Source organism: Anomaloglossus baeobatrachus, chromosome 4, assembly GCF_048569485.1.
Source record: "Anomaloglossus baeobatrachus isolate aAnoBae1 chromosome 4, aAnoBae1.hap1, whole genome shotgun sequence".
In the NCBI taxonomy this organism is placed as follows: Eukaryota; Metazoa; Chordata; class Amphibia; order Anura; family Aromobatidae; genus Anomaloglossus; species Anomaloglossus baeobatrachus.
This window is the reverse complement of record NC_134356.1, coordinates 647,298,960-647,308,959: the sequence shown is the minus strand read 5'-3', so window position 1 is coordinate 647,308,959 and position 10,000 is coordinate 647,298,960. Positions and strand designations below refer to the sequence as shown.

Sequence of the window (10,000 nt, the reverse complement as noted above, 5' to 3'; positions counted from 1 at the left end):
TGATTAAAAAACTTTTTCCTTTCAACAGTTTAAACTTGACTCATTTGAACAGTAGTTAGGAGCTAGTGGCTTATTCTGATGATTATGAGGTTTTCCCTCAGATAGGGTACAGTTCACTCCTTTTTTTTGACTGGGGAGCTTGAGAAATTTGCCATTCAGTTGTTAAATTCTACAGATTAGAATGGAAATTGGAGGCCAAAGGACAGGCCATACGAGTTTTTGAGTTCCTCGACATTTTGAAGTAAAAAATGATAGTTGAGAATAGTTTGAGCTATGAAACCTATAAAAGTGTTGTGCAAGAGTTGGAAATGAAGTGCCAAGACCCTAACGTTTTGCAACTTTGGCTGCAAAGTGCAAATTTTACCTGAACTGCTTTTTTATGCAAACAACTGTCGGCCTTTGAATGTCAGAGATAGTACAGAAAAAGCAGCATTCCCATACCGGGAGTCGAATCCGGGCCGCCTGGGTGAAAACCAGGAATCCTAACCGCTAGACCATATGGGAAGTGTTGTTCTCATAAGATGTTGTCAATGTGGAAAAAGAAGAACTTAATTGCTTTCAGTAAGTAAGTTTGGCATATCCTTGCTAGAAGCTTGCCTCGTTAGCGCAGTAGGTAGCGCGTCAGTCTCATAATCTGAAGGTCGTGAGTTCGATCCTCACACGGGGCACTATGCTTTAGATATTTTGTCTCCATCTTGACTAGACAGCCAGAACTGTATCCACTCAGTACCAAAAAACGTCAGATATAAAGGAAGGGGGTTTTGGATCCTTTGAAACCAAATAGTTAAAAGTCAAAAGTAAAAATGATTTGTGATATGAATTCAAATGGAGTATTGAGCAAAAGAATGGAATGAATGTCCAAAATCTATTGTGGTCAGCATTTTTTGCTGCAAAGAGCAAATCCAAGCTAGACTGACTGTATGCATGGCTTGTGTCGACATTTCAATGCGTGACTTATTACAGAAAAAGTGGCAATCCCATAGCAGGAATCGAACCAGTAAACTAAGAATACTGGTTGCTTGGTCAAATGGGATAACCCAAAGAGTCACAGAAAAAATGAGAGGCGTAAAAAAAAAAAAAAAAGAGTGTTGCTTTGATTAAAAAACTTTTTCCTTTCAACAGTTTAAACTTGACTCATTTGAACAGTAGTTAGAACTAGTGGCTTATTCTGATGATTATGAGGTTTTCCCTCAGATAGGGTACAGTTCACTCCTTTTTTTTGACTGGGGAGCTTGAGAAATTTGCCATTCAGTTGTTAAATTCTACAGATTAGAATGGAAATTGGAGGCCAAAGGACAGGCCATACGAGTTTTTGAGTTCCTCGACATTTTGAAGTAAAAAATGATAGTTGAGAATAGTTTGAGCTATGAAACCTATAAAAGTGTTGTGCAAGAGTTTGAAATGAAGTGCCAAGACCCTAACGTTTTGCAACTTTGGCTGCAAAGTGCAAATTTTACCTGAACTGCTTTTTTATGCAAACAACTGTCGGCCTTTGAATGTCAGAGATAGTACAGAAAAAGCAGCATTCCCATACCGGGAGTCGAACCCGGGCCGCCTGGGTGAAAACCAGGAATCCTAACCGCTAGACCATATGGGAAGTGTTGTTCTCATAAGACGTTGTCAATGTGGAAAAAGAAGAACTTAATTGCTTTCAGTAAGTAAGTTTGGCACATCCTTGCTAGAAGCTTGCCTCGTTAGCGCAGTAGATAGCGCTTCAGTCTCATAATCTGAAGGTCGTGAGTTCGATCCTCACACGGGGCACTATGCTTTAGATATTTTGTCTCCATCTTGACTAGACAGCCAGAACTGTATCCACTCAGTACCAAAAAACGTCAGATATAAAGGAAGGGGGTTTTGGATCCTTTGAAACCAAATAGTTAAAAGTCAAAAGTAAAAATGATTTGTGATATGAATTCAAATGGAGTATTGAGCAAAAGAATGGAATGAATGTCCAAAATCTATTGTGGTCAGCATTTTTTGCTGCAAAGAGCAAATCCAAGCTAGACTGACTGTATGCATGGCTTGTGTCGACATTTCAATGCGTGACTTATTACAGAAAAAGTGGCAATCCCATAGCAGGAATCGAACCAGTAAACTAAGAATACTGGTTGCTTGGTCAAATGGGATAACCCAAAGAGTCACAGAAAAAATGAGAGGCGTAAAAAAAAAAAAAAAAAAAAAGAGTGTTGCTTTGATTAAAAAACTTTTTCCTTTCAACAGTTTAAACTTGACTCATTTGAACAGTAGTTAGAACTAGTGGCTTATTCTGATGATTATGAGGTTTTCCCTCAGATAGGGTACAGTTCACTCCTTTTTTTTGACTGGGGAGCTTGAGAAATTTGCCATTCAGTTGTTAAATTCTACAGATTAGAATGGAAATTGGAGGCCAAAGGACAGGCCATACGAGTTTTTGAGTTCCTCGACATTTTGAAGTAAAAAATGATAGTTGAGAATAGTTTGAGCTATGAAACCTATAAAAGTGTTGTGCAAGAGTTTGAAATGAAGTGCCAAGACCCTAACGTTTTGCAACTTTGGCTGCAAAGTGCAAATTTTACCTGAACTGCTTTTTTATGCAAACAACTGTCGGCCTTTGAATGTCAGAGATAGTACAGAAAAAGCAGCATTCCCATACCGGGAGTCGAACCCGGGCCGCCTGGGTGAAAACCAGGAATCCTAACCGCTAGACCATATGGGAAGTGTTGTTCTCATAAGACGTTGTCAATGTGGAAAAAGAAGAACTTAATTGCTTTCAGTAAGTAAGTTTGGCACATCCTTGCTAGAAGCTTGCCTCGTTAGCGCAGTAGATAGCGCTTCAGTCTCATAATCTGAAGGTCGTGAGTTCGATCCTCACACGGGGCACTATGCTTTAGATATTTTGTCTCCATCTTGACTAGACAGCCAGAACTGTATCCACTCAGTACCAAAAAACGTCAGATATAAAGGAAGGGGGTTTTGGATCCTTTGAAACCAAATAGTTAAAAGTCAAAAGTAAAAATGATTTGTGATATGAATTCAAATGGAGTATTGAGCAAAAGAATGGAATGAATGTCCAAAATCTATTGTGGTCAGCATTTTTTGCTGCAAAGAGCAAATCCAAGCTAGACTGACTGTATGCATGGCTTGTGTCGACATTTCAATGCGTGACTTATTACAGAAAAAGTGGCAATCCCATAGCAGGAATCGAACCAGTAAACTAAGAATACTGGTTGCTTGGTCAAATGGGATAACCCAAAGAGTCACAGAAAAAATGAGAGGCGTAAAAAAAAAAAAAAAAAAAAAAGAGTGTTGCTTTGATTAAAAAACTTTTTCCTTTCAACAGTTTAAACTTGACTCATTTGAACAGTAGTTAGAACTAGTGGCTTATTCTGATGATTATGAGGTTTTCCCTCAGATAGGGTACAGTTCACTCCTTTTTTTTGACTGGGGAGCTTGAGAAATTTGCCATTCAGTTGTTAAATTCTACAGATTAGAATGGAAATTGGAGGCCAAAGGACAGGCCATACGAGTTTTTGAGTTCCTCGACATTTTGAAGTAAAAAATGATAGTTGAGAATAGTTTGAGCTATGAAACCTATAAAAGTGTTGTGCAAGAGTTTGAAATGAAGTGCCAAGACCCTAACGTTTTGCAACTTTGGCTGCAAAGTGCAAATTTTACCTGAACTGCTTTTTTATGCAAACAACTGTCGGCCTTTGAATGTCAGAGATAGTACAGAAAAAGCAGCATTCCCATACCGGGAGTCGAACCCGGGCCGCCTGGGTGAAAACCAGGAATCCTAACCGCTAGACCATATGGGAAGTGTTGTTCTCATAAGACGTTGTCAATGTGGAAAAAGAAGAACTTAATTGCTTTCAGTAAGTAAGTTTGGCACATCCTTGCTAGAAGCTTGCCTCGTTAGCGCAGTAGATAGCGCTTCAGTCTCATAATCTGAAGGTCGTGAGTTCGATCCTCACACGGGGCACTATGCTTTAGATATTTTGTCTCCATCTTGACTAGACAGCCAGAACTGTATCCACTCAGTACCAAAAAACGTCAGATATAAAGGAAGGGGGTTTTGGATCCTTTGAAACCAAATAGTTAAAAGTCAAAAGTAAAAATGATTTGTGATATGAATTCAAATGGAGTATTGAGCAAAAGAATGGAATGAATGTCCAAAATCTATTGTGGTCAGCATTTTTTGCTGCAAAGAGCAAATCCAAGCTAGACTGACTGTATGCATGGCTTGTGTCGACATTTCAATGCGTGACTTATTACAGAAAAAGTGGCAATCCCATAGCAGGAATCGAACCAGTAAACTAAGAATACTGGTTGCTTGGTCAAATGGGATAACCCAAAGAGTCACAGAAAAAATGAGAGGCGTAAAAAAAAAAAAAAAAAAAAGAGTGTTGCTTTGATTAAAAAACTTTTTCCTTTCAACAGTTTAAACTTGACTCATTTGAACAGTAGTTAGAACTAGTGGCTTATTCTGATGATTATGAGGTTTTCCCTCAGATAGGGTACAGTTCACTCCTTTTTTTTGACTGGGGAGCTTGAGAAATTTGCCATTCAGTTGTTAAATTCTACAGATTAGAATGGAAATTGGAGGCCAAAGGACAGGCCATACGAGTTTTTGAGTTCCTCGACATTTTGAAGTAAAAAATGATAGTTGAGAATAGTTTGAGCTATGAAACCTATAAAAGTGTTGTGCAAGAGTTTGAAATGAAGTGCCAAGACCCTAACGTTTTGCAACTTTGGCTGCAAAGTGCAAATTTTACCTGAACTGCTTTTTTATGCAAACAACTGTCGGCCTTTGAATGTCAGAGATAGTACAGAAAAAGCAGCATTCCCATACCGGGAGTCGAACCCGGGCCGCCTGGGTGAAAACCAGGAATCCTAACCGCTAGACCATATGGGAAGTGTTGTTCTCATAAGACGTTGTCAATGTGGAAAAAGAAGAACTTAATTGATTTCAGTAAGTAAGTTTGGCACATCCTTGCTAGAAGCTTGCCTCGTTAGCGCAGTAGGTAGCGCGTCAGTCTCATAATCTGAAGGTCGTGAGTTCGATCCTCACACGGGGCACTATGCTTTAGATATTTTGTCTCCATCTTGACTAGACAGCCAGAACTGTATCCACTCAGTACCAAAAAACGTCAGATATAAAGGAAGGGGGTTTTGGATCCTTTGAAACCAAATAGTTAAAAGTCAAAAGTAAAAATGATTTGTGATATGAATTCAAATGGAGTATTGAGCAAAAGAATGGAATGAATGTCCAAAATCTATTGTGGTCAGCATTTTTTGCTGCAAAGAGCAAATCCAAGCTAGACTGACTGTATGCATGGCTTGTGTCGACATTTCAATGCGTGACTTATTACAGAAAAAGTGGCAATCCCATAGCAGGAATCGAACCAGTAAACTAAGAATACTGGTTGCTTGGTCAAATGGGATAACCCAAAGAGTCACAGAAAAAATGAGAGGCGTAAAAAAAAAAAAAAAAAAAAAAAAAAAAGAGTGTTGCTTTGATTAAAAAACTTTTTCCTTTCAACAGTTTAAACTTGACTCATTTGAACAGTAGTTAGGAGCTAGTGGCTTATTCTGATGATTATGAGGTTTTCCCTCAGATAGGGTACAGTTCACTCCTTTTTTTTGACTGGGGAGCTTGAGAAATTTGCCATTCAGTTGTTAAATTCTACAGATTAGAATGGAAATTGGAGGCCAAAGGACAGGCCATACGAGTTTTTGAGTTCCTCGACATTTTGAAGTAAAAAATGATAGTTGAGAATAGTTTGAGCTATGAAACCTATAAAAGTGTTGTGCAAGAGTTGGAAATGAAGTGCCAAGACCCTAACGTTTTGCAACTTTGGCTGCAAAGTGCAAATTTTACCTGAACTGCTTTTTTATGCAAACAACTGTCGGCCTTTGAATGTCAGAGATAGTACAGAAAAAGCAGCATTCCTATACCGGGAGTCGAATCCAGGCCGCCTGGGTGAAAACCAGGAATCCTAACCGCTAGACCATATGGGAAGTGTTGTTCTCATAAGATGTTGTCAATGTGGAAAAAGAAGAACTTAATTGCTTTCAGTAAGTAAGTTTGGCATATCCTTGCTAGAAGCTTGCCTCGTTAGCGCAGTAGGTAGCGCGTCAGTCTCATAATCTGAAGGTCGTGAGTTCGATCCTCACACGGGGCACTATGCTTTAGATATTTTGTCTCCATCTTGACTAGACAGCCAGAACTGTATCCACTCAGTACCAAAAAACGTCAGATATAAAGGAAGGGGGTTTTGGATCCTTTGAAACCAAATAGTTAAAAGTCAAAAGTAAAAATGATTTGTGATATGAATTCAAATGGAGTATTGAGCAAAAGAATGGAATGAATGTCCAAAATCTATTGTGGTCAGCATTTTTTGCTGCAAAGAGCAAATCCAAGCTAGACTGACTGTATGCATGGCTTGTGTCGACATTTCAATGCGTGACTTATTACAGAAAAAGTGGCAATCCCATAGCAGGAATCGAACCAGTAAACTAAGAATACTGGTTGCTTGGTCAAATGGGATAACCCAAAGAGTCACAGAAAAAATGAGAGGCGTAAAAAAAAAAAAAAAAGAGTGTTGCTTTGATTAAAAAACTTTTTCCTTTCAACAGTTTAAACTTGACTCATTTGAACAGTAGTTAGAACTAGTGGCTTATTCTGATGATTATGAGGTTTTCCCTCAGATAGGGTACAGTTCACTCCTTTTTTTTGACTGGGGAGCTTGAGAAATTTGCCATTCAGTTGTTAAATTCTACAGATTAGAATGGAAATTGGAGGCCAAAGGACAGGCCATACGAGTTTTTGAGTTCCTCGACATTTTGAAGTAAAAAATGATAGTTGAGAATAGTTTGAGCTATGAAACCTATAAAAGTGTTGTGCAAGAGTTTGAAATGAAGTGCCAAGACCCTAACGTTTTGCAACTTTGGCTGCAAAGTGCAAATTTTACCTGAACTGCTTTTTTATGCAAACAACTGTCGGCCTTTGAATGTCAGAGATAGTACAGAAAAAGCAGCATTCCCATACCGGGAGTCGAACCCGGGCCGCCTGGGTGAAAACCAGGAATCCTAACCGCTAGACCATATGGGAAGTGTTGTTCTCATAAGACGTTGTCAATCTCTGAACTAATCTCTCGCTACACTCCAAAACGTAACCTCCGGTCCTCCCAAGATCTCCTTCTATCCTCCTCTCTCATTCGCTCCTCATGCAACCGACTCCAAGACTTCTCCCGAGCATCCCCAGTCTCCTGGAACTCACTGCCTCAACACGTCAGACTATCTACTACACTCGCAAGCTTCAAACGGAACCTAAAGACTCATCTGTTCAGAAATGCCTATAACCTTCAATGACCTCACTGCTTCACCACCGTGCGGAGCTGCCGCCCCACCACCGTGCGGAGCTGCCGCCCCACCACCGTGCGGAGCTGCCGCCCCACCACCGTGCGGAGCTGCCGCCCCACCACCGTGCGGAGCTGCCGCCCCACCACCGTGCGGAGCTGCCGCCCCACCACCGTGCGGAGCTGCCGCCCCACCACCGTGCGGAGCTGCCGCCCCACCACCGTGCGGAGCTGCCGCCCCACCTACACCCCACCTACTGTCTCCTCCCCAAAATCCTTTAGGATGTAAGCCCGCAAGGGCAGGGCCCTCTTCCCCCTGTGCTAGTCTGTCTATTGTAACGTGTACATGTATTCTGTATGTAACCCCCTCATGTACAGCACCATGGAATCAATGGTGCTCTATAAATAAACAATAATAATAATAATAATGTGGAAAAAGAAGAACTTAATTGCTTTCAGTAAGTAAGTTTGGCATATCCTTGCTAGAAGCTTGCCTCGTTAGCGCAGTAGGTAGCGCGTCAGTCTCATAATCTGAAGGTCGTGAGTTCGATCCTCACACGGGGCACTATGCTTTAGATATTTTGTCTCCATCTTGACTAGACAGCCAGAACTGTATCCACTCAGTACCAAAAAACGTCAGATATAAAGGAAGGGGGTTTTGGATCCTTTGAAACCAAATAGTTAAAAGTCAAAAGTAAAAATGATTTGAGATATGAATTCAAATGGAGTATTGAGCAAAAGAATGGAATGAATGTCCAAAATCTATTGTGGTCAGCATTTTTTGCTGCAAAGAGCAAATCCAAGCTAGACTGACTGTATGCATGGCTTGTGTCGACATTTCAATGCGTGACTTATTACAGAAAAAGTGGCAATCCCATAGCAGGAATCGAACCAGTAAACTAAGAATACTGGTTGCTTGGTCAAATGGGATAACCCAAAGAGTCACAGAAAAAATGAGAGGCGTAAAAAAAAAAAAAAAAAAAAAAAAGAGTGTTGCTTTGATTAAAAAACTTTTTCCTTTCAACAGTTTAAACTTGACTCATTTGAACAGTAGTTAGAACTAGTGGCTTATTCTGATGATTATGAGGTTTTCCCTCAGATAGGGTACAGTTCACTCCTTTTTTTTGACTGGGGAGCTTGAGAAATTTGCCATTCAGTTGTTAAATTCTACAGATTAGAATGGAAATTGGAGGCCAAAGGACAGGCCATACGAGTTTTTGAGTTCCTCGACATTTTGAAGTAAAAAATGATAGTTGAGAATAGTTTGAGCTATGAAACCTATAAAAGTGTTGTGCAAGAGTTTGAAATGAAGTGCCAAGACCCTAACGTTTTGCAACTTTGGCTGCAAAGTGCAAATTTTACCTGAACTGCTTTTTTATGCAAACAACTGTCGGCCTTTGAATGTCAGAGATAGTACAGAAAAAGCAGCATTCCCATACCGGGAGTCGAACCCGGGCCGCCTGGGTGAAAACCAGGAATCCTAACCGCTAGACCATATGGGAAGTGTTGTTCTCATAAGACGTTGTCAATGTGGAAAAAGAAGAACTTAATTGCTTTCAGTAAGTAAGTTTGGCACATCCTTGCTAGAAGCTTGCCTCGTTAGCGCAGTAGATAGCGCTTCAGTCTCATAATCTGAAGGTCGTGAGTTCGATCCTCACACGGGGCACTATGCTTTAGATATTTTGTCTCCATCTTGACTAGACAGCCAGAACTGTATCCACTCAGTACCAAAAAACGTCAGATATAAAGGAAGGGGGTTTTGGATCCTTTGAAACCAAATAGTTAAAAGTCAAAAGTAAAAATGATTTGTGATATGAATTCAAATGGAGTATTGAGCAAAAGAATGGAATGAATGTCCAAAATCTATTGTGGTCAGCATTTTTTGCTGCAAAGAGCAAATCCAAGCTAGACTGACTGTATGCATGGCTTGTGTCGACATTTCAATGCGTGACTTATTACAGAAAAAGTGGCAATCCCATAGCAGGAATCGAACCAGTAAACTAAGAATACTGGTTGCTTGGTCAAATGGGATAACCCAAAGAGTCACAGAAAAAATGAGAGGCGTAAAAAAAAAAAAAAAAAAAAAAAAAAGAGTGTTGCTTTGATTAAAAAACTTTTTCCTTTCAACAGTTTAAACTTGACTCATTTGAACAGTAGTTAGAACTAGTGGCTTATTCTGATGATTATGAGGTTTTCCCTCAGATAGGGTACAGTTCACTCCTTTTTTTTGACTGGGGAGCTTGAGAAATTTGCCATTCAGTTGTTAAATTCTACAGATTAGAATGGAAATTGGAGGCCAAAGGACAGGCCATACGAGTTTTTGAGTTCCTCGACATTTTGAAGTAAAAAATGATAGTTGAGAATAGTTTGAGCTATGAAACCTATAAAAGTGTTGTGCAAGAGTTTGAAATGAAGTGCCAAGACCCTAACGTTTTGCAACTTTGGCTGCAAAGTGCAAATTTTACCTGAACTGCTTTTTTATGCAAACAACTGTCGGCCTTTGAATGTCAGAGATAGTACAGAAAAAGCAGCATTCCCATACCGGGAGTCGAACCCGGGCCGCCTGGGTGAAAACCAGGAATCCTAACCGCTAGACCATATGGGAAGTGTTGTTCTCATAAGACGTTGTCAATGTGGAAAAAGAAGAACTTAATTGCTTTCAG

The 10,000-nt window shown here is 40.0% G+C and overlaps 4 non-coding genes across 4 annotated transcripts; all 4 read left to right on the top strand.

Moving 5' to 3' along the window:
• Positions 1–595: 595 nt before the first annotated feature.
• On the top strand, positions 596–668 carry TRNAM-CAU (transfer RNA methionine (anticodon CAU)). Its single transcript has one exon. It is a non-coding gene; the product is annotated as a tRNA-Met (tRNA).
• A 4,314-nt stretch (positions 669–4,982) lies between these two features.
• Positions 4,983–5,055, top strand: TRNAM-CAU (transfer RNA methionine (anticodon CAU)). The gene has a single exon. It is a non-coding gene; the product is annotated as a tRNA-Met (tRNA).
• A 1,033-nt stretch (positions 5,056–6,088) lies between these two features.
• On the top strand, positions 6,089–6,161 carry TRNAM-CAU (transfer RNA methionine (anticodon CAU)). Its single transcript has one exon. It is a non-coding gene; the product is annotated as a tRNA-Met (tRNA).
• A 1,668-nt stretch (positions 6,162–7,829) lies between these two features.
• Positions 7,830–7,902, top strand: TRNAM-CAU (transfer RNA methionine (anticodon CAU)). The gene has a single exon. It is a non-coding gene; the product is annotated as a tRNA-Met (tRNA).
• Positions 7,903–10,000: the final 2,098 nt, after the last annotated feature.